The sequence below is a fragment of the Triticum dicoccoides genome, chromosome 7A (genome assembly GCF_002162155.2).
Source record: "Triticum dicoccoides isolate Atlit2015 ecotype Zavitan chromosome 7A, WEW_v2.0, whole genome shotgun sequence".
NCBI lineage: Eukaryota > Viridiplantae > Streptophyta > Magnoliopsida > Poales > Poaceae > Triticum > Triticum dicoccoides.
Genome location: NC_041392.1, coordinates 286,932,691 through 286,956,171, shown reverse-complemented (window position 1 = coordinate 286,956,171; position 23,481 = coordinate 286,932,691).

Below are 23,481 nucleotides of genomic sequence, written 5' to 3'. Positions count from 1 at the left end.
TTGCTGCTATTAGTCATTGTGCTTTCACTCTATTGAATACTTGACTATGGCTTGCCTAGTGTAGTCTACCTTCCGCTGCAGGGTAATAGGTTTATTTCTATCGTTTGTCTTCATAACTTCCATGTTTTGAAGACTTTCATAAAAATCGCCTATTCACCCCCCCTCTAGTCGATATAACGCACTTTCAATTGGTATCAGAGCAAGGTGCTCCCTTGTTCTATGTGATTCGGTTTAACCACCTGGAGTTTTAGCTATGTCGACTGCAGGGATAATTAAAGTCTCCGCTGCGTGCCCCGTCTTTGATGGAACTGAATATCCCTACTGGAAGAATAAGATGCGCATGCATATTGAAGCCATTGACGTCGACCTATGGTATGTCGTCAAGAACGGCATTCCCAAGGCTGGAGAAGGTGTCACTGCTGCTGATGTCAAGAAGTTCGTTCAACTGGACTCTACTGCCAAGAATATCATCTGTGGTCATCTGACCAAAGGACAGTATGGCCGTGTGAGTGCTTTGGAAACATCTAAGCTGGTCTGGGACTGGCTCTCCAAGGTCAATGAAGGCGTCTCAACCCAGAGAGATCAGAGAATCAGTGTCCTTCGCAACCTCTTCAACCGCTTCAAGCAAAATGACAATGAGAATGTCCAGCTCACATTTGACCGACTCACTGACATCACAAATGAGCTTCAAGCCCTCAGCGCTACTGAGATCACCAAACATGAAGTCGTTAAGACACTACTGAGATCACTTGATAGTTCATTTGACACCCTAGCCCTGATGATTCAAGAACGTCCTGATTTCAAGACACTCGATCCGTTTGACATACTTGAGAGGCTCAACACACATGAGTTTCAGCTTTCTGAGAAAAGAGATACCTACGGTCCAAACTATGGGCGAACTCGTGCCTTGAAGGCAAAAGCTGTCTCCTCATCTGAAGAAGAATCTGACAACAGTTCGGATGATCCTGAAGACATTGGAAGGGAACTTGCTATGCTTGTGAAGAAGTTCCAAAAATTCACCAAGAAGAAAGGTTTCAGAAAGTATTCCCGATCAAGCTCAAGGAATGATGAAGCTTCTGCTCACGACTACAAGAAGAAAACATGTCACAAGTGCAAGAAACCTGGCCACTTCATCTCTGAGTGTCCACAGTGGGACAATGAGAACAAAAAGAAGAAGAAGAGCAAGGAATATGACTCTGACGACAAGAAGAAGAAGAAATACTCAAAGTCTTCTTCCAAGTCTTCCTCAAAGTCTTCATCACACAAGAAGAGCTCATATTGCAAGGCACGTGCGTTTGTTGGCAAGGAAATGGATTCAAAGGAGGAGTCCGCTTCTGAGGAGGCGGAGGTGGAGTCTGAGGAGGAGTCCGATTCAGGCGTCGCAAGTCTGGCTACAGCATACGTTGTCAAGTCCATCTTCAACACTGAAGACAATGACTTCATCACCGACACCGATGCAAATGACAAGGACTACTCCGCTTCTACCTACTGCTTCATGGCACGCAGTGCCAAGGTAAACACATGCACTACTCACTATCAAACATCTAGTGACGATGACTCTGATTGTGGTTCAAAACCCAGCTACAAAACACTTGCTAAAATTGCAACTGAACAACAGAAAGCTATGGAACATATTCAAAAACTGTTAGACAGAAGCGATGATCTGTTAGGTGCTGAAATGACTCAATCTGAATCCTTAATTGAAGACATAAAAAATCTTCACGTTAAGTATGAGGAACTTGAAAGTCGTCATGAAACTCTCTCAACAACTCATGAAAAGCTTTCCTATGATTATCTTCAAAGGAAGCAAGATCTTGAGAAATTGAGAGCGGCTCATGAAGATCTTCAAAAGGAAAATGAGTCACTTCGCGTCGAAAAGATCAGCTCCGCTCAGGAAGGATTTGAACCACCATGTCTTAAATGCATTGAGCGTGATAATGCTACTACTGTTGCTGAATGTTCTACTGCTGCTACTGTTGCAATATCTTCAACTGTTGATGTGGGAACTAACCCCTCTGCTAAGGATTCCACTGCTATTGCTGATGAGAATGCTAGGTTGAAGACATTGCTTGAAACAGGGATGTACAAAAGTCTTAAAGGGCATCAGACACTATGTGGTGTCCTCAAAAAGCAGATTTTGAACCGAAACCCGAGGAAAGAGGGTGTTGGGTTCGTAAAGAAAATGAATGCTAATGGCTCTTACTGGAAACCTGAGCAGTACCCCAAAACCACATGGGTTGCTGCAAAGGAATTTTCAGCAGATCCATCCACTCTATCTGGGTTCACTTGTGGTAACCCCATTGTCATTGATGAATCCTTTGATGCAAACTATAAACTGTTTAAGAATCAGAATGGTGAAGTGTTTGCCAGGTACATTGGTACTAACTGCAGGAATGGACCGTCTATGAAGAAGATCTGGGTTCCGAAAAGGTGTCTGGAGCATCTTCCTGTGAATGTCATCATGACACCTCACGTGAAGAAGACAAACCTCAGACCAAAGGCTTCATACGGTCCAAAGGCTTCATACAGACAGAGGACTCACCTGAGTCGCACTAACGCAAATGTTTTGCAGGGAAACCATACTCAGGCATATGAATATGAGAGCGGTTCATCGAACCGCCATGTTCATAAGACCAAGAACTATTCTGCTTATTCTTATGAGTACTATTGTCCGCCTGCAAGACTGTTTGCTAGGGCTCCAAAGCCAAAGTTCTCAGATGTTGCACTTAGACTTATTGCTTCTAAGCTACCCTTGAAGATGTGGGTGGCTAAGAAAGCTTAACTCTCTTTTGCAGGGAAAGGTCTCCAGCAGAAAACCAAAATCGTTTGACGCTATTGCTGGGGACCTTAAACATCTTGTAGGGCGCAAGATCAAATGCCCAAATGGTCTTACTATGTACTTCGTTCCTGAATCGCTTGCTACTCTCCCTATTAGTCCAAATCTGGATCTGAGCTTTCATAACCCACTAGTTCGTCAAATGTTTTTGCTTCACAATGCTCTTCGTGAAGCCTATCCCCCTAACTGCACTGTAGGGTACGACACCAGCGTCTTCAGAATGGATTATTGATAGTGGGTGTACAAATCACATGACTGGCAAAAGAAGCCTTCTTATGGACTCAACCTTATGTCCATCTGACAAGAGCCACATCACATTTGCTGACACTGGTAAAAGTAAGGTATTGGGTCTAGGTAGAGTTGCAATCTCAAGGGATCAACACATGGATAAAGTCATGCTTGTTGAATCCCTTGGCTTTAACTTAATGTCTGTCTCAATGCTTTGCGATTTAAACATGATTGTAATATTTGGAAAATATCGTTGCCTTGTTCTAATGGAATCTGACAAGTCTCTAGTATTTGAAGGGTATCGAAAAGATGATTTGTACGTGGTAGATTTCTCAGTAGGACCACAACTTGCCGTATGTCTTCTAGCAAAAGCTTCAGAATGCTGGCTCTGGCATCGGAGGCTTGGGCATGCTGGCATGAGGAACCTCCACACCCTGGCAAAGAAGAAGCATGTCATAGGCATTGAGGGCATCAAGTTCAAGAAAGATCACTTATGCGGTGCCTGTGAGGCAGGAAAGATGACGAGGGCCAAACATCCCTCGAAGACAATCATGACCACTACTCGACCCTTCGAATTGCTTCACATGGATCTTTTCGGTCCCACTCATTACTCAACTCTTACTACTACTGCTTGTCTCTATGGCTTTGTCATTGTTGATGATTATTCTAGATATACTTGGGTGCACATAATCCTTTACAAGACTGAAGTGCAGGATGTCTTCAGACGCTTTGCCAATCGAGCAATGAACAACTATGGCGCTAAGATAAAGCATACCAGAAGTGACAATGGCACTGAATTCAAGAACACTGGCCTTGATACATATCTTGATACCTTGGGCATCACACCTGAATTCTCAGCCCCGTACACACCACATCAGAATGGGGTCGTCGAACGCAAGAACAGAACACTTATTGAGATGGCCAGAACGATGCTAGATGAATACAAGACTCCAAGAAAATTCTGGCCTGAAGCCATTGATACTGCATGCCATACAATCAATCGTGTTTATCTTCACAAGCTTCTGAACAAGACATCTTATGAGCTCCTTACTCGCAAGAAGCCAAATGTCAGTTACTTCAGAGTATTTGGCGCCAGGTGCTAGATCAAGGACCCACATCACACCTCAAAGTTTTCACCAAAAGCACATGAGGGTTTTATGCTTGGATATGGAAAGGATTCGCACTCCTACAGAGTCTTCAATCTCTTTCATTACAAAGTGGTTGAAACAGTGGATGTGCGGTTCGATGAGACCAACGGTTCACAAAGAGAGCAACTGCCAAATGTGCTAGATGAAGTTTCATCCAGTGAATCAATCAAGCTAATGGGAACTGGAGAAATTATACCTTCTGAAGCTCATCCTGAAGAAGAACTTATCATCTCAGCACCTGATCAACATGAAGACAATGCTCAGCCTGAAGACATTCCTTCTAACAACGACAATGATCAGCAAGAGCAAAATCTTTGCCCTGTACATCCTCGCGTTGCCAATGAAGTGCAGATTGAAAGAATAATTGATAGCATCAATGCACCCGGTCCACTCACTTGTTCAAGGGCAACTCAGCTAGCAAATTTCTGTGGGCACTTCGCATTCGTCTCAATAACAGAACCCAAGAAAGTTGAAGAAGCCTTCATGGAACCTGAATGGATTCAAGCTATGCAAGACGAGCTTCAACAGTTTGAGCTGAATAATGTATGGGAACTGGTCAAGCGTCCCGATCCTCGGAAGCACAACATAATAGGCACCAAATGGATATACCGCAACAAGCAAGATGAGCATGGTCAAGTTGTCAGAAACAAAGCTCGTCTCGTTGCTCAAGGATATACTCAAGTGGAAGGCATTGACTTCGATGAAACATTTGCTCCTGTGGCTAGACTTGAAGCCATACGCATACTGCTGGCCTATGCAAATCATCACAACATACTTCTTTATCAAATGGATGTGAAGAGCACCTTCCTCAATGGCAAGATTGAAGAAGAAGTGTATGTTGCACAACCTCCTGGCTTTGAAGATCCAAAACATCCTGACATGGTATACAAGCTCAACAAGGCACTGTATGGCTTCAAACAAGCCCCTCGGGCCTGGTATGACACACTCAAATACTTCCTGAAGAGCAAAGGCTTCATACCTGGTTCTCTCGACCCCACTCTCTTCACGAAGACATATGATGGTGAACTGTTTGTGTGCCAAATATATGTGGATGACATTATCTTCAGCTGCACCAATCAGAAGTACAATGAAGAGTTTGGATATATGATGCAAGAGCAATATCAAATGTCTATGATGGGAGAGCTGAAGTTCTTTCTCGGCCTTCAAATATGACAGCAACACAACGGCATCTTCATATCTCAAGAGAAGTATCTCAAAGATTGCCTGAAGAAGTTTGGTATGCAAGACTGCAAAGGCTTCACGACGCCAATGCCAGCCAAGCATCATCTGGGTCCTGACGACAATGGTAAAGAGTTCGATCAAAGGTATACCGCTCCATGATTGGTTCTTTACTTTATCTATGTGCATCTAGGCCAGATATTATGCTTAGTGTTTGCATGTGTGCTCGATTCCAAGCGGCACCAAAGGAGTCGCATCACTTAGCTGTGAAGCGAATTCTTCGATATTTGGCTCACACCCCAACTCTAGGATTATGGTATCCAAAGGGCTCAGAGTTTGATCTGGTTGGATTCTTGGATGCTGATTATGCTGGTGACAAAGTTGATCGCAAGTCTACATCAGGCACATGTCACTTTCTGGGACGATCACTTGTATGTTGGTCTTCAAAGAAGCAGAACTGTGTATCTCTCTCCACTGCTGAATCTGAATACATTGCTGCTGGATCTTGCTGTGCTCAGCTTCTGTGGATGAAGCAAACGCTCAAGGACTATGGAATTCATCTGAAGCAAGTGCCACTCTACTGCGACAATGAAAGCGCCATCAAGATTGCCAACAACCCAGTTCAGCACTCGAAGACAAAGCACATTGAAATTCGTCATCACTTTCTCAGAGATCATGTTGTGAAGGAAGATATTGATATCATACACGTCAACACTGAAGAGCAATTGGCATATATCTTCACCAAGCCCTTGGATGAGAAGAGATTTTGCAAGTTACGGTGTGAGCTAAATATCCTGGAGTCCTCAAATGTCCTGTGATCAGGCACACATCCTAACCCTTATGCATATTGATGACTTAGATGTGCAACACACGAAGTAAAGTGTATCTTCAATCAATGAAGACATACATTCTAAGTGTGAATACATTAATGTGGAATTTGACTTCGGAGTGCCACGATAATTGTGCACCGTGTCTGGGTCTAATACTTCCTATACGGTGGGTAACACCACCACCAAATGCTCTATTTTGAAGTGTTTCACTCATGGCGTTACCTTGCTATGTCTTCACATTTGGTTTGGCTTCAAACTCAACATGTCTTCATGATTATCTTCACTATGTTGATTATATATATATATATACTAGTGTTCTGTCCTCTACAGCATTCACTTATAGCTATGTCTTCTTGTTGAATATTTTGAGCTAACTGAATGTGATCGGACCCTAACCTCTCTATGCTATCTATCTCAAACTCTATCTCTCCAAATCATATGCATTCTATTGAAACTGTCGAATGTCTTCTCTGCGTCCTTGTCAGCAGAAGATACAAAGACAAACCTTAAGTCCACTTTCAATGCTCATTCCTCCACATGAAACCCGGAGAAGTAGGAACGACCACCCGACAATCTAGGCGTGTGTGGGACGTGGAACAAACCCCAAAATTCTGCATGATGGCCACGTGTTCCTCAGATGCGAATCGCCAGGGGCACCTGTGTAATAACGCAGTGCCGCCCCTATACCTATAAATACACACTTCATGGCGATCATTATCTCTTCTTCCAGTCTCGCACGAACCCTAGCGCCACCGCTAGCCCTCGACGACACCGGCGACGAAGCGCTTCGCTGCCGCAACCTCTCCGACGCCGTCTTCACGCCGACCGCGGACATCGTCCTCTCCGCCGTCGCCGTAGGTGTCCTCCGTCGCCATGTTAGGGCATGGAAGATCGAACTGCTCGGCCTCATCTTCCACTCCGTCTAGCAGTTCTTAGTGTGGTAAATAAAACTTCCTTTTTACGGCACCGTTGATCCTATGGCTTTGTCACTTTCTACCACAAGCAGTTTCTATTCACACAAGTTGGATCTCTCTCATACTGCATCTCATAACATGCCTAGTATATTCACTTATGCTTCACAAAGTAGTTAGATTCCTCACTTGTACTGATCTCTGGATTCGTACAAATCTGGAACCAACTCCTTATCTATGAGTGAATGTCTTCGCACGATGAGGTCAATGTCTTCTAAACTGATTTATATTCAAAATCTTCTGAGAATGCATATGACCTCTTCCCCTTCCCTCGCACCTTAATGCTGTCACAGGTACATGTCCGTGGGAGAATCCCTTGGTTCTCATAGTCTGCATTCATTTGCAAAATTCTTACAACATCATATAAATTCTCCCGAAGCAAGTTCCTGTTTGTCCAGCAAGCGAAAATCTTTGAAGCCTTTGAACGTGTTGAAGCCTTTCAGTTTAAAGTTCATGGCTTCAGAGAAATCAGCAAGGAAGGGTGGCAGAAAGCGTCGTGGAGAAACATCTAGAGATCTGCCAGATGACCTCTCAGAACTGTACAAGACAGATCCTGAAGAGGATTACAATCAGCGCAAGACCCGAATCCAATGGATTCGAAGATATTGGGCAGAACAATGGTTCAAATACCGATTTGTAACCCAAGAATATGCTGAGAAAAATGCCATCAAGAGACCGTGGGGAGACATCCTATACAAGAATCTTCAACCCAGGTCCAGAGATGAAGCCATTGAACAAGGCTTCTATCCCTACATGGTCCGTGGGCCACAGCCTGCTGATGCACACCCATCGTCACTACTGTGGTGTCGTGACGACATTCTGTTCAAGCGCAACTTCCAGTTTGCCCAGAACTCAGCAAAGCAAAACAAGAAGACATTGGGACTAGACTTCAACCCTGGTTCCTCAGCTCCAAGGGCTGATGGCACACGAGATGCAGAACCCAATGTCGTCGGTCCTTTCTACAACCTTGAAGGCCTCATCACCCATATCTTGGTTCAAGGGACTGCAGTGAATGAGCCTGCAGCTGACGCTGAATCAGATGAAGCGCCTGCAGCACCGAAGCCAAAGAAGTTGAAGAAGCCTAAAGCTTCAAGGCCTGCCCCTTCACCAAAAATCTCACGAGCGAAGCCACTGGCAACTGCACCTCCTGAAGACAGTGTGCAATCTGAAGATTTATCACGCATCTCCAAGCCCCAGAAGGTCAAGATGCCTCTACCACACACCGGCCAAGAGCTAACAGCTGCTGCCATTCTGCACAATGATGCCATTGATCTGTCAAGTGATGAAGATCTTGCAGATGACGCTCTTGAGCAACTCATCAAGAGCAAAGAAGAAGCAGAAATCTTCAATGATCTGCCTCTCTTTGATGCAACAATCATCCACAACTTCATTGATGAATGGTTTGACACGCCAAACATCAGCTTCGACAATCTCCAACTACCCATTGGCCTCAGTGTCGCCTTCCATGGCGCCATCGCTTCAGAGTTAGCTATCGCCCAGCGCATTGTCGAACTGAAGCAGAAGATTGACTTTGAGAAATCTCAGTTCAAGAAGCATATGGCCAAGCTCAGCATGCAAGACGTGAAGAATTTCAAGATTATGCTGCACGAGCTCAAGGAAGCCTTTTTAAAGAAATGTGCAGAAGCTCAGGGTTCTCGTGAGCGCATGAAGGTCCTGGCTGATAGGTGTGTGCAAGCCTACAATGAGGCTGAGAAGCGCAAGGCCCTTGGGCGTCCTGGCATCGACCCCAGGATGGCTGCCAAGAAGCAGAAGAAGCCCGCTATGGCTGAACCTGAAGCACCAAGGCAGGAGGCAGATCCCCTTGCCTTCCCAACTAGCATGACTGGCCCGAAGCCAAAGGCCAGGTCAACCGCTTCAGAACTGAAGAAGACCAGGACTGCTGAGGCTGAAGCAAGGAAGAGAAAACATCCTGAAGCCTCTGCTACTGCCCCCGCCAAGAAGAAAAGAATGACCAAGAAGGAACGGGCTGCTCCCACAGAGCCCTTGATTGTTGAACCCATTTCCATGGTTCACCCCGATGCCGATCCACAAGAACGTCAACTGACTGTCCATGAGCCTGCTTTCACAGAGGCTCATGAAGCTGAAGACTTTCCAGCAGCTGATCCCATCGCTGCTGAAGACATTGGTCATCATGACCATGTTGAAGATGATGCAGCCCTTCCTCAGATAGAACACCAACAGGTATCATCGCCTGTGCTAACACACATCAAACTCATCAGCATTGGTCCTCCACTAACGCCAATTGCACAGGATGCTTCATGGGCGGATCGCCCACAAGAGAATGAAGACCTTGAGGCCCAGCCAACAACACCTCCACAGGCGTCACCCGCATTGCGCAGGCTTCGGAAAGGTCCAAGGCCTCAAGTCTCTGCTGAAGACAATCCGACTGCATCAGCGGCGGAAGAAGAAGTCCCACAAGTTGCCACCCCCCTGTCCCACCAAGAAGCATTTCTCGAGGAGAATGTGATCGTGACCGATTCTCCTGCTCGTCAAGTGGAGGTTGAACATCTTGAGGCTGCCACCACCAACACCACTGAAGCCACTAATGCTATCATGGCTGAAGCTAATGTGGAGCCCTCACCAACAAAAGCACCAGAAGTCAGCGAAGCCACTGATCCCGCCACTTCTGTTCCTGAGTCTGCTGTCGGTCCCCAGTTCCACTATCATGTTGAGCACAGGCCTCAGGTACAGAAGCCAATCCCAAGATTGCCAAGGTTCCCAGGTCTTGCATCAGCACCTGGCTCCTTCAATATCAATGGGTTCAGAGCAGACAACACATTCTTCAACAGCTCCAGGAACCCCTACTCCAGGGAAAGAATATCATCTGATCGGTTCTGGAGTTATCCGCAGCGAAGCTATTACTCATGCGTTCTTTACAACCAAGGTCGCATCTTCCCACACAAGCGCCTTGACATTGAAGCAATAGCTGGTCTGCCTTGTCTGGAAGAAGCTCTGGATTGCTTCAAAGAGGTTGGACTGCTGACGTTCGTCACTGACCAAGAGCATTGGAATGAAGAGTTGCTGCTCCAATTCTATGCCACACTTCACATCCGCGGGTATAGCAGAGATCCGAAGACTTGGGTCCTGGAGTGGATGACAGGAAACGTTCATCACGAAGCCAAAGCCTTTGACATCATTGAGCTCACTGGTTTGCCCACTCCTGGCGATCTCTACGAGCATGGCTGTCAGCTTCATAGTGAAGCTATTGAGAGCATCTTTCAGAAGACTGAACCTAATATGAGTCAGATGCTCAGTATGATGAAGCCATTGCCCCAAGATGCTGCTTATCCCACGGAGTTCTTCGTGGAAGACCTTGAGTATCTGCCAAGAACCATTTATCACATCATAAGGCGAACTCTCTGGCCAATCAAAGGACATTCTCCCCATGCCAAGCTGGAAGGTGCAATGAAGACTTTGGTCTTCTACATTCTTCATGGAAAATGCTTCAATACACAGGATTTCTTCATTCGCCGACTTGCTACATCTGGCTCTGATCTGTTTGGTTTGAAGTTCTACGCCCCTTGGGTGATGCGGCTGATCAAACTTCACTGCCTATCTCATATCAGCCCTTGGCACGCAACCATCGGATCTTTTTGCCTGATGTGGATATGTCTATTGAAGCCATCTATCCTGAGCCTGCCAAGGAACCTCTCAGTCTTCAGAATGCAGAGCATCAAAGTTTCACTCAGAACGTTGAAGGCGTTGAAGCCGTAACTCGCGTGTATCCTTTGGCTGGCACTACACGTGCACCGCATCCTGCTCTCACTGAAGCCACTGACAGTACAACTGCTCCACGACCCAAGAAGCGCACTCGTGTTCTCAATGACCGAGAGCTTCTTGTGGCTCTTCATCAGAAACAGGATAGGCATCATGACTGGCTGAAGCGTCAGATGCAAAGCCTCTTGGTGGATGTTAATCACATTCGCAATCTTGCCACCAAGAATGCTTTTGTTGCCCATGAAACCTCTCGCCGCACATGGAAAGGGCTAACACTGATGTGTTCTGAAGATGATCTTCAAGAGGATGGCTTCACTGAGCGATTCAAGTTTGACTCCACACCTCCTCGAAGGGCAGTGCTACGACGAACTCCATCCCTTGAAGACTCTGAGTTCTCTTCCTCTGCTGCAACTATGAATGCCAGAGTAATCGAGGATGAAGGTGATGCTACTTCACCGCCACCTCCTTCAGCATGCTTCGACTCTGCTCCAAGCTCTTCAGCACCGCCAAACACAACAAACGACCCTGCTGCTTCACCTACTCCTCATGGGAACGAGTAGATGCTCTATGTCTTCAAACCTTTTTGGTCCTTACTGACAAAAGGGGGAGAAGCATATGAGGTTGATAGTCTTCAAGCGGGTCCATCTGGGCGGGTGCTTTATATTTTGCTTCGTGCTTACAACTCTCGTTTTGCTACATTTGGTTCTTTGAGTTGTAACACTTAAACTCGATGGTCGTCTGCTACTTATTTGCCACCTTGTGTTGCGATGATAAATTCCGCATGTGCGACGATAAATTCCGCACTTAGATCATTCTGCAGACGTCCATTTTCCATTATGCATGTCATTATCTTCATATACTTTCACATGCATAGTGGATTGTCATCATAAGTTGAAGTGGATCTCCACAAGTACAACCTGCCATGTGCATTTGCATTCCAAAAGCAAATTACTTATATGCACATCTTCAGGGGGAGCCCTTGCAACTTATGAAGACAATTCCTTATCCTTTACAATTTCACAGATTATATTCCCCATTGAAAACTTCAACTACTTTGTCATCAATCACCAAAAAGGGGGAGATTGTAAGTGCATCTAGTGCCACCCCTAGTTGGTTTTGGAGTATTGACGACAAACCTAGTTGAGGGACTAATGTGTTTGTGAGAATTGCAGGATAACACAGGTAGAAGTCCCTCGTTGATTCGGTTTTCCTACCAGAGATGACCCCTAAAAATGTATGAAGACATTGAAGTCAAAGGTGGTATATGAAGATATTCACATTGAAGACTATGACAAGAGAAGACACCACATGAAGCCTATGGAGCTCGAAGACTTAGATCTTTCATAGTTCTCTTTCTTCCGTGTTGAGTCATAGGAACCACCGTACTGTTAAGTGGGGTCCAAGAGAACCAGTCAGAATGACTGAAGTGATGCTTAAACAAAACCTATGTCCTCGAGTGAAGACTTTGAGAGCGAATCTTGTCCAGAGTCAGGCAAGTCAGCTTTGCTTGAAGCCCAAGTAAAGTTGCCGTGTGAGTTTGAAATCTGACCGTTGGAACACGTGTCAGTTCCTTGGTGACCTAGGGTCATTTCGGACAAATCAGGTCGGGTTGCCAAGTGGCTATAAATAGCCCACCCCCTACAACCATAAACGGTTGGCTGCTCAGCTTCAGAGTACGGCTTTTGTCGTTTGAGAGCAACCCACCTCGAAGCCTTTGAGAGAGAATTCCTTGCGAGGATAAAGCCCTAACCACCCAGAGCCAAAGAGAATTAGGCATCACTTAAGTCTTCTTGTCTGTGTGATCTGAAGACTTATTACACTTGAGGACTGTGCATCCTCCAGCCAGTTAGGCGTCGCGTTCTGAGCATCCAAGAGACATTGTGGATTGCCGGTGAACAAAGTCTATGAAGGTTTGGGAGTCTACCTTGAAGACTTACCAGAGTGATTGGGCGAGGTCTGTGTGACCTTAGCTCAAGGGGAATACGGTGAGGACTGGGTGTCCTGAGCTGCGTGTTCAGGACTGGGTGTCCGGGACTGTGTGTCCTAAGGTTTAAATACCTAGCCGCCCTAACCAGACGTACAGTTGTCACATCAACTGGAACTAGTCCAACAAATCATTGTCTTCAGCGAGTCACTGGTTTCATCTTCCCTTCCCTTTACTTACTGTTACTCCTTGTGAAGTCATTGTATGTTCGCACTATCTTTTGTCTTCACTGAGTGACTGCGTGTTCTGTGTGGCTTCACAATATCTTCCTACCCGATCCTTACTACATTGCTGCTATTAGTCATTGTGCTTTCACTCTATTGAATACTTGACTATGGTTTGCCAAGTGTAGTCTACCTTCCGCTGCAGGGTAATAGGTTTATTTCTATCGTTTGTCTTCATAAGTTCCACGTTTTGAAGACTTTCATAAAAATCGCCTATTCACCCCCCCTCTAGTCGATATAACGCACTTTCAAAAGTTATCCCTACAAAATCATATAGTCTGGCTATGCTCTATCTTCATCACACAAAATATTTAATTCATGCAGAACCCCGATGACAAGCCAAGCAATTGTTTCATACTTTTGATGTTCTCAAACTTTTTCAATCTTCACACAATACATGAGCGTGAGCCATGGACATAGCACGATAGGTGAAATACAATGGTGGTTGTGGAGAAGACAAAAAGGAGAAGATAGTCTCACATCAACTAGGCATATCAACGGGCTATGGAGATGCCCATCAACAAATATGAATGTGAGTGAGTAGGGATTGCCATGCAACGGATGCACTAGAGCTATAAGTGTATGAAAGCTCAACAAAAGAAACTAAGTGGGTGTGCATCCAACTCGCTTGCTCATGAAGACCTAGGGCATTTTGAGGAAGCCCATCATTGGAATATACAAGAAAAGTTCTATAATGAAAGATTCCCACTAGTATATGAAAGTGATAACATAGGAGACTCTCTATCATGAAGGTCATGGTGCTACTTTGAAGAACAAGTGTGGTAAAAGGATAGTAGCATTGCCGCTTCTCTCTTTTTCTCTCATTTTTTTTATTCTTTTGGCCTTTTTTGGGCCTTTTTTAGGGCCTCTTTTTTCTCCTTTTTTTATTTTTCGTCCGGAGTCTCATCCTGACTTGTGGGGGAATCATAGTCTCCATCATCCTTTCCTCACTGGGACAATGCTCTAATAATGACGATCATCACACTTTTATTTACTTACAGCTCAAGAATTACAACTCGATACTTATAACAAAATATGACTCTATATAAATGCCTCCGGCGATGTACCTGGATGTGCAATGACTCATGAGTGACATGTATGAAAGAATTATGAATGGTGGCTTTGCCACAAATACGATGTCAATTACATGATCATGCAAAGCAATATGACAATGATGAAGCATGTCATAATAAATGGAACGGTGGATAGTTGCATGGCAATATATCTCGGAATGGCTATGGAAATGCCATAATAGGTAGGTATGCTGGCTGTTTTGAGGAAGGTAAATGGTGGGTTTATGGTACCGGCGAAAGTTGCGCGGTACTAGAGAGGCTAGCAATGGTGGAAGGGTGAGAGTGCGTATAATCCATGGACTCAACATTAGTCATAAAGAACTCACATACTTATTGCAAAAATCTATTAGTTATCGAAACAAAGTACTACGCGCATGCTCCTAGGGGGATAGATTGGTAGGAAAAGACCATCGCTCGTCCCCGACCGCCACTCATAATGAAGACAATCAATAAATAAATCATGCTCCGACTTCATCACATAACGGTTCACCATATGTGCATGCTACGGGAATCACAAACTTCAACACAAGTATTTCTCAAATTCACAACTACTCAACTAGCATGACTCTAATATCACCATCTCCATATCTCAAAACAATTATCAAGTATCAAACTTCTCATAGTATTCAATGCACTTATATGAAAGTTTCTCTTATACCCATCTTGGATGCCTATCATATTAGGACTAGTTTCATAACCAAAGAAAATTACCATGTTGTTCTAAAGACTCTCAAAATAATATAAGTGAAGCACGATAGTTCATCTATTTATTCAAAATAAAACCACCGCCGTGCTCTAAAACGATATATATGAAGCACTAGAGCAAATGACAAACTACTCCAAAAGATATAAGTGAAGATCAATGAGTAATCGAATAATTATGTAACTATATGAAGACTTTCTAACATTTAATAATTTCAGATCTTGGTATTTTATTCAAATAGCAAGTAAAACAAAATAAAATAAAATGACGCTCCAAGCAAAACACATATCATGTGGTGAATAAAAATATAGCTCCAAGTAAAGTTACCGATGAACGAAGACGAAAGAGGGGATGCCTTCCGGGGCATCCCCAAGCTTAGGCTCTTGGTTGTCCTTGAACATTACCTTGGGGTGCCTTGGGCATCCCCAAGCTTAGGCTCTTGCCACTCCTTATTCCATAGTCCATCGAATCTTTACCCAAAACTTGAAAACTTCACAACACAAAACTTAACAAAAAACTCGTAAGCTCCGTTAGTATAAGAAAATAAATCACCACTTAGGTACTGTTGTGAACTCATTCTAAATTCATATTGGTGTAATATATACTGTATTCCAACTCATCTATGGTTCATACCATCCGATACTACTCATAGATTCATCAAAATAAGCAAACGACACATAGAAAACAAAATTTGTCAAAAATAGAACAATCTAGAGTAATCTGTAGGTTTCGACTACTTCTGGAACCCCAAAAATTCTAAAATAAATTGCATGGAACAATAGCATGGAACAATCAAAAATTGTAGATACATCGGAGACGTATCAGCCTGCTAGAGGCCCGCGGGCCATTTCCATTTATACGGCCCTATCGAGCTTTTGGCCTGTTAACAGCCTGCTAAGAGCCGTTGTTTCGGCGGGCCACATCATTTGGGACCCACTTAATATTATTTTGACCAGCCCAGTTAAGGCCCGCTTTGACTACACGTGTTTGTTCGTTTGTATGGTGTCCAGGAAATGTTTGGGCATGTTGGACATACTATCGCCTCTAAAAAACATACACTATACAATAAAAACACTAAGGCATAGAAACGTAGAATAATCATACACTATACAATAAAGAAATTATAGCTGAATATACCAACTGGGCATTATAGTTCGGCACTAGTGATAATAAAGCGTACACAAACAGCAAATTGCATACACTGGATAAATAAAGCTCATACATCATGGACACACATCAACATAACTTACCATTTGAACTATAATCTCTTCAGAAAATAGGATTGGTCGGATTCAGATAGCACAAACTTCAGTCTGCAAAATCTCCAATTCCTTAATGGTTACCTCAGTGTCTTGTTTCATTTTTTGACTCCTGCATCTAATACCTGCATGTCCAGTCTCAATTGTTGATTGTACGTTGAGAATCATGTACACGTTGTCTTGCCACCTCTAGTTGATGCTCGAGAACATCAGCACATTCCAATTCCAATCCATAATCATTCGGTAACGGCCAGGCCGCACTGCTCGTAGATCTTTGTGTTGATGTCACTTCATCCTGAAATGTTTCTGTAAGTACACATGACTAGGGCAAAAATATAGTTACAACAGTGAAGCGAGCAAGACAGACTATTTTGTACATGGCAAAATAAGACTAACAATAATATTACATGTCATGAAGCATAAGCAGGTGATACTTTTAAAAACTATAAAAATGGTAGTATGTGCAACCTGCATACAGAAATCTCTCTTATCTCACTAGAGGAGCATGATGTTGGGGCCAAATCCAAAACACAGACAAGTTACAAATCTAGACATCATGTTGCGTATAAGTAAGGAAGAAGTTGGGCATTCTGTAGCTCAATTAAAGTCTTAGGGAGCATAATGAACATCAGAGGGATTCATACAAACCTACTACAGCAAGCAAAACTATGCAATCATTATCCTAGTATAAACTAGATTGTGAGCCTCATACAATAATAGGTTGTTAATGGACTTCAAAGCTTCAGGTACACTTCGCCAGAGTAATTAAATGGTAAGGCCTTTAATTATGTCAATATTAGGCCTCATTGTTTGGGTATCTCATTAACTGAGGACAAATAAAGCAATTGAAAACAGCAAATTAACTATGCCTGAAACAAACAAGGAATTGAACTGTTGAGTTGGATACAGTGACTTACCTTAACTTGTTGAATAGGCTCGACGCAGCTCCTACTTCTCTTGCAAGGCTCCTTCCTAACATCTTGTACTTGGAAATCCTCAATCTTATCGTCATTGCACCCCCTCTGCAAGGTGACACAAACTAGTTACTCGTCTCCTTGGAAGATAAATATGCATACTTTCCAGTCTGTGAACAACACAAAAGGATGAGATTATAACAAAACAACACCACATAATGAAACATGCCACATCTCTTGCACTTGCGCACAATGAAATGAGCATTTCCTATGTGTGCACTATGTAAAAACTAGGCATACCTTCGAACTGGATCTCCAGGCACTCTTGGAGAGCCTTCTTTAGTGTAAACCAAACCTTTATGTCACCTATGAGTTAGACAAGGCCCCACTACAACAGCCCTTAGTGTTTAAATCGTTGACAAGCTCTGTTAGAGTGTTAGGTCAAGAATAGCAAGTAATCAAAGCAAACAGTCCTGGTATGGCTGGCAGATGTAAAAAGGCAATTAAACAGATGTGTGAGCAAATCTTACATACTCCCTCCTTCCATCTATATAGGGCCTAATCGTTTTACGAGGCTAACTTTGACCAAGTGTTATAGCAATAATATATGACATGCAAGTTACACAAAGCATACCGTCAAATTCGTACATGAAAGAGCTTCCAATGATATAATTTTCACGTTATACATCTCATGTATTATTAGTCTTATCAATAGTTAAAGGCGGTCTCGAGAAACACATTAGGCCCTATATAGATGGAAGGAGGGAGTATCAAGAAAAGAAGCAAAGAAGGAGGCTTAAAGACCATCACTTGACTGACCAGATTTAAGGGGCATTTAAACATCATGTGCAACATATGAACTAACATAAACATTGCATATTCCAGATTCTACAATGGAATGCACATGTATTAGGTTATGCCATGTATGATGATGCCTAAATGTACACTATAGCAGGCAGGAGTGATTCATCATTGCACGCACAATTGAATTGCAGGTTACTGGCCAGTTCTATTCCACCTTTTCAGAGCTTATTGTCAAAATAAGCCATAAAATATGTAAAGAAGTCATTTTTGAGTTATGGGCTTGGGCTTAACTTATTTCTCTTTGGAGGGGGGTGTTTTGGGTAGAAGCTCACTGAAAATTGAAGGGAAGGGGAATATTGAAATGACTCTGTTGTCTGCCTATATTACACTCAAAATGCAACTGCTCACACCCGCGCCACACCTGACCCTCAAGTAAAAACAAACATGCAAGCGTTCATTGCCCTGCCCGCTTGCATCTCCTCTCCCCTTTCCCTCTACCTCGATCCCCTGCCTGCAGCGCTAGGGTTCCTCCAGCGAGACGTCTCCGCTGGTCCCATCTGGCCTGGTCCTCAACGATGCTCTGTCCAGCTAGGCTACATGAGGGTAGGACCAAATCTCCCCGGCTGATCCTCCCTCTAGTGCCGCCCCTCATTCTCATGGTCTCCAACAACTGCTCCACTGTGGTCCATCCAACGCACTACTCCGGCGGGCGCCACACAACTATGGCCGATGCCACACTGCGGCAGAAGGCACCTTATTCCCCCTCCCCTCCTCCCAGGCCGTTGCCTTGAGGTGCCGTTGAAGGATGAGCTCATCCAACAAGGTGAGGATCTCCTCTGATTTTTGGCCAAATTTTCATTCCGATCCACTATACGATGAATTGCTATGAGCTACTTCTGCTACTGCTATATGATGCATTGCTATGAGCTACTCCTGTTGCTGCTATATGATGAATTGCTATGAGCTGCTACTGCTATATGATGAATTGCTATGAGCTACTGCTGCTATATGATGAGTTGCTATAAGCTGCTCCTGCTACTGCTATATGATGAAATGCTATGAGCTGCTCCTGCTGCTGCTATATGATGAATTGCTATGAGCTGCTCCTACTGCTGCTATAGGATGAATTGCTACGAGCTGCTGCTGGTATATGATGAATTGCACACTGTTGCTGCTCTATGATGAGTTGCTATGAGTTGCTGTTGCTCCTATATGATGCTTTCAGGTGGTGCTGCTATATGATAATAACCAGCCACTTGGACCATCGAATTTTAGTAAATAATTGTTCTTCATTTAAATGTAGGTCATGCTTTCTTCATTTAAATTAGACAATGGGATCTCTATGGAAGACATTGACCAAAGTAGATTGTGCCAAGTAGATGGTATCTTTGTATTTGCATTTTGAACAAATAGTGATGGTCTGTTTTCCTATCATATTAATTACTGCACTAGGTTCAATTTGTGATGTTTGCAATTCAAATTAATCTTCATATGGGCAGCAAAATGAAAAAATATAATGCAATCTAGACTTTTCACTGATCATACCAAATATAAGCTGAAAAGGAAGGCAATGAAAAGAACTGGTTGGCTTATGTTCAAGCGATACACGTCCACGATCACTAGATAGTGATACGTGAATGAATTGTGCAATCTATCTCACACGCATACATATCTCATTTCCCTGTGGGCATCGGAATCACACACGCGCACTTCGTGTATTTCTCTCCCTCCGTCAAGGTTAGAATTCGTCTTTCTACCCTGTCCTACAAGTCTCCCGCATAGAAACACACACGCTCTCTCTACCAAACACACCCACCCCTTTAATTCTGCCCACCCACAGCCACTAATGTCTCAAAGTATAATTATGTCTCTCACACATATGCCTAAGGTTCACTCGACTTCCGGAACCATATGAATACACTACAAAAAAATACACTTCCGTGATGATACGTGTTTGTCATAGTAGGTCGCTTTTTTTTGTCATGCATGTACATCCATGACAAATTTATGACAGAATCAAGATAGTCATACCTGTGCTGTCGTAGAAGTGTTCCATGACATTACCAAAATTATCATCACGGAAGTGTCCACTTCCATGACGATAAATCGCACGTCACAGAAGTGCTTTCATTAAGGGTGACCGATACGTGGCATCCACCGTAACGGAACGCCGTTAAGCTATCGGGTCGGGTTTTGGATCCGATAACCCGTTAACAGCCCCGACCAATGGGGATTTTCCACATGTAAAATCATCATTGGCTGGAGGAAACACGTGTCGGCTCATCATTGGGACAGATGTCAACCACTCATTGGACGGAAGGCTCCTATGTTACGTCGACACGTGGCACGGCCCAACAGAGGCCCATTCCTGTGAAAAGGCCGGCCCATTTGACTTGGTCAAAAGCTGGCAGTCCGGCCCATGGAAAGCCTGTTAACGGCCTGTTCGAATATAGCCCATTTATAGCCCGCTAACCGAAGGCCCGTTACACCCTACCCGAATTAGGCCCAGTAGCGCCATCTGGGCCATCCAATATGATTCCAGCCCGTTTTCACTTCTGGCCCATGTATGGCCCATGACGTCTTTCAGCCCATATGAGGCCCTATGTAACTCTTGGCCTACTAACAGCCCGTGGTCAAACTGGCCCGTAATTGACAGTGTATCACTTTACACCCATTAACGGCCCGTGGTGAAACTGGCCCGTAATGAACAATGTATCGCTTTATACCCATTAACGGCCCATTATTCCGTTGGGCCATTTCGAGCCCATGTTATCTTTCGGCCTTCTCAGAGCCCATTTATTCTTGGGCTCATTTCCAGCATTCGTTTACTTACGACCCGTTACTGTCATTTTCTGCTTGTGGGCCAAATTCAGCCCGTGGTTACAGTCGGCCCGTTTGTGGTCCATTAATATGTTGGGCCATTTTCATAGCATCATCAAATACGGCCTATTAACGATGGCCCGTTATGGTCGGCCCATGAACGGACGATTCCAACTCTAGCCCATTTACGTCCATAATGCGGCCTGTTATTGGCCCATGTTTGGCCATCGATCATACTGCCCGTATAAGGCCCATTGATGATACGGCCCGTAGAAGGCCCATAGTTTCTACGGACCGTAGAAGGCCCACTATTTCTATGACCCATAGAAGGCCCACTGTTTCTACGGTCCGTAGGAGGCCCAGTGTCACTACAGTAAATATTAGCCCATGGTTATTGTGGCCTAGTTTTAAAAAATAGGTTATTGCAGCCACTAGCAAACCGTGGAAAAAGAACTGCAATGACTAGAAGCAAACAAATAAACAGGACAACAAGGAAATAAATAAGCAAGCAACTTACGCTAGGCTATCACGGCTATCACACATATTACATCCACTGGGCATCAAAGTTCGCCACCAGTGCAAATAAACGCGCCGACAAAAGAATATACAAAATTGAGAGCACTTCAGAAGGCACTAGGCCTGGCCAGGTTGGGCCCCCCAAATAGCTGAAGAAGCTGAGTAGACCTTAGTTGTGTCAATGATAGATGCATCAACACTAGATTTAAGGCATGATGGTGTGCACGGCAGTCCTCTGACATCTTCATTGCATCTTTGACTTCAAGTCGGAGCTGAGCTGAAGCAATCCTTTCCTCTTTAAGTCGAGACTGAAGAAGTCAAACTGATTGAGGCAGCGACTGCATAGAGGTTGTCTCACACCTTCTAGTGAGTAGCTTCAACTCACTGTCTTCATCAAGACAGGACCTTGGGGTCATCTCACTGTCCTCAAGATGGTTTGGCTCACTATCTTCCCTAAAGTTCTGCCTAGCGTAAGAGATACGAGTCTGAAAGAGAAACAAGGAGACACGTAACAGGTTTCACAATTATATAAGCAAATAAATGGATCTGTTCTGCATAAGGAACATGTTTTTACAACTACAACTTGAAACGGGTAGTTGTTGATAACATCCAATCAGATGTAAACAGCAAAGCAAACAACAGTGGAGGAAATGATGCCTATCCAAATCTATACTAGAACAAAGTTTGAAGGCTTGAGAAGGATGAACTTACATTACATGTTAACACGGGCTGGACAAAGCCCTTCTCCATGTTGATGGAAGGATAATTCAATAAATTCCCCAAAGAAAATTCTTTATAAGAGTTGCCATTATTCTACATTTTTCAAAGAGTAAATATAGGTCAAATAATATTGAAAGAAACAGAGGATAATGAAGCTCAGGTGCAGACTGATGATACATAATCAAATAGCAATTAATTAAGTACAGCGTTACAAGGCAAAAGGGAGAGAGGTACTGACAAGAGCAATGCAGAGCCCATTATTGTTTTGAAATCGTATGATCCTTTGAGCAAGGAGATTCATCTGAAATTAGTTTTCATACAAGAGAGAAGGTAAGGCACAAGCAGAAATTTAGGAGTTCAAATTTTGAATTGATATCATAGACAGTACCTGACGCTGGGCTCCCAGCAGTTCTAATAGGGGTTTGGCCACTGGAGTAGGGATAAAGTGTGGTACAGTTGGGCCTGTGTTTTCTGTGGCTGCTGATCTATCTGATTTAACAGGTATCACTACCTTTTCCAAATACCTAGTTTGTACTCCTTGACGACCTGCACTCACCCTCTTCCTTTTGGACACCTATTACGAAAGAACAACATTTGACTGGAAAAACATAGTGTGACGACACATGGAATAGGTACAGAAAATGGATAGGTATGGCATATACTCCTATATTGTAACACCCTGGATGTAATTTACCTTATATGTATCCCAACTCTTGTCGTTTCCGGCACTAAGTTATTTTATTTTCCTCGGTGTCGGGTTTTTGTCTCCGTGTGTTGTTGCCCATTTTCATGCATCTCATATCATGTCATCATGTGCATTGCATTTGCATACATGTTTGTCTCATGCATCCGAGCATTTTCCCCGTTGTCTGTTTTGCATTCCGGCGCTCCTATCTCCTCCGGTGGACCATTCTACCTCTTTTCGTGTGTGGGGGTTAAACATTTCCGGATTGGACCAAGACTTGCCATGCGGCCTTGATTTACTACCGGTAGACTGCCTGTCAAGTTTCGTGCCATTTGGATTTCGTTTGATACTCCAACGGTTAACCGAGGGACCGAGAAGGCCTCGTTTGTGTTGCAGCCCAACACCCTTCAAATTTGGCCCAAAACCCACCTAAACCCTCTCCATCATCCAGAGCGTTCGATCACGATCGCGTGGCTGAAAACCGCACTCCATTTGGAGCTTCCTAGCTCCCTCTATGCCTATATATAGACCCCCTTCCAAAAATCACGGGTCTTCTTCCCCGAAACCCTAGAAATCGTCTCCTGCCGCACCGGACATGTCCGCTCCGTGCCGGACGCACTGCCGCCACCGTCCGCACCCAACCAGGGCGTGACACGTGTCGCCGCCGCCTCCACCTCCTCCGCGCGGCCCGGCGAGCCCGCGGGAGGCCCGCCCGAGCCGTCCACCGGGCCAGTGGACCGCGACCGGCCGCCACCCTTTCTCCTCCCGAGGCGCGCCGCCCTCTCCTCACCGGCTCCCGACGCCGACCGGCCGCCGCCTCACCTCGCGTCCGCCGCCCCGGCTGCCGGC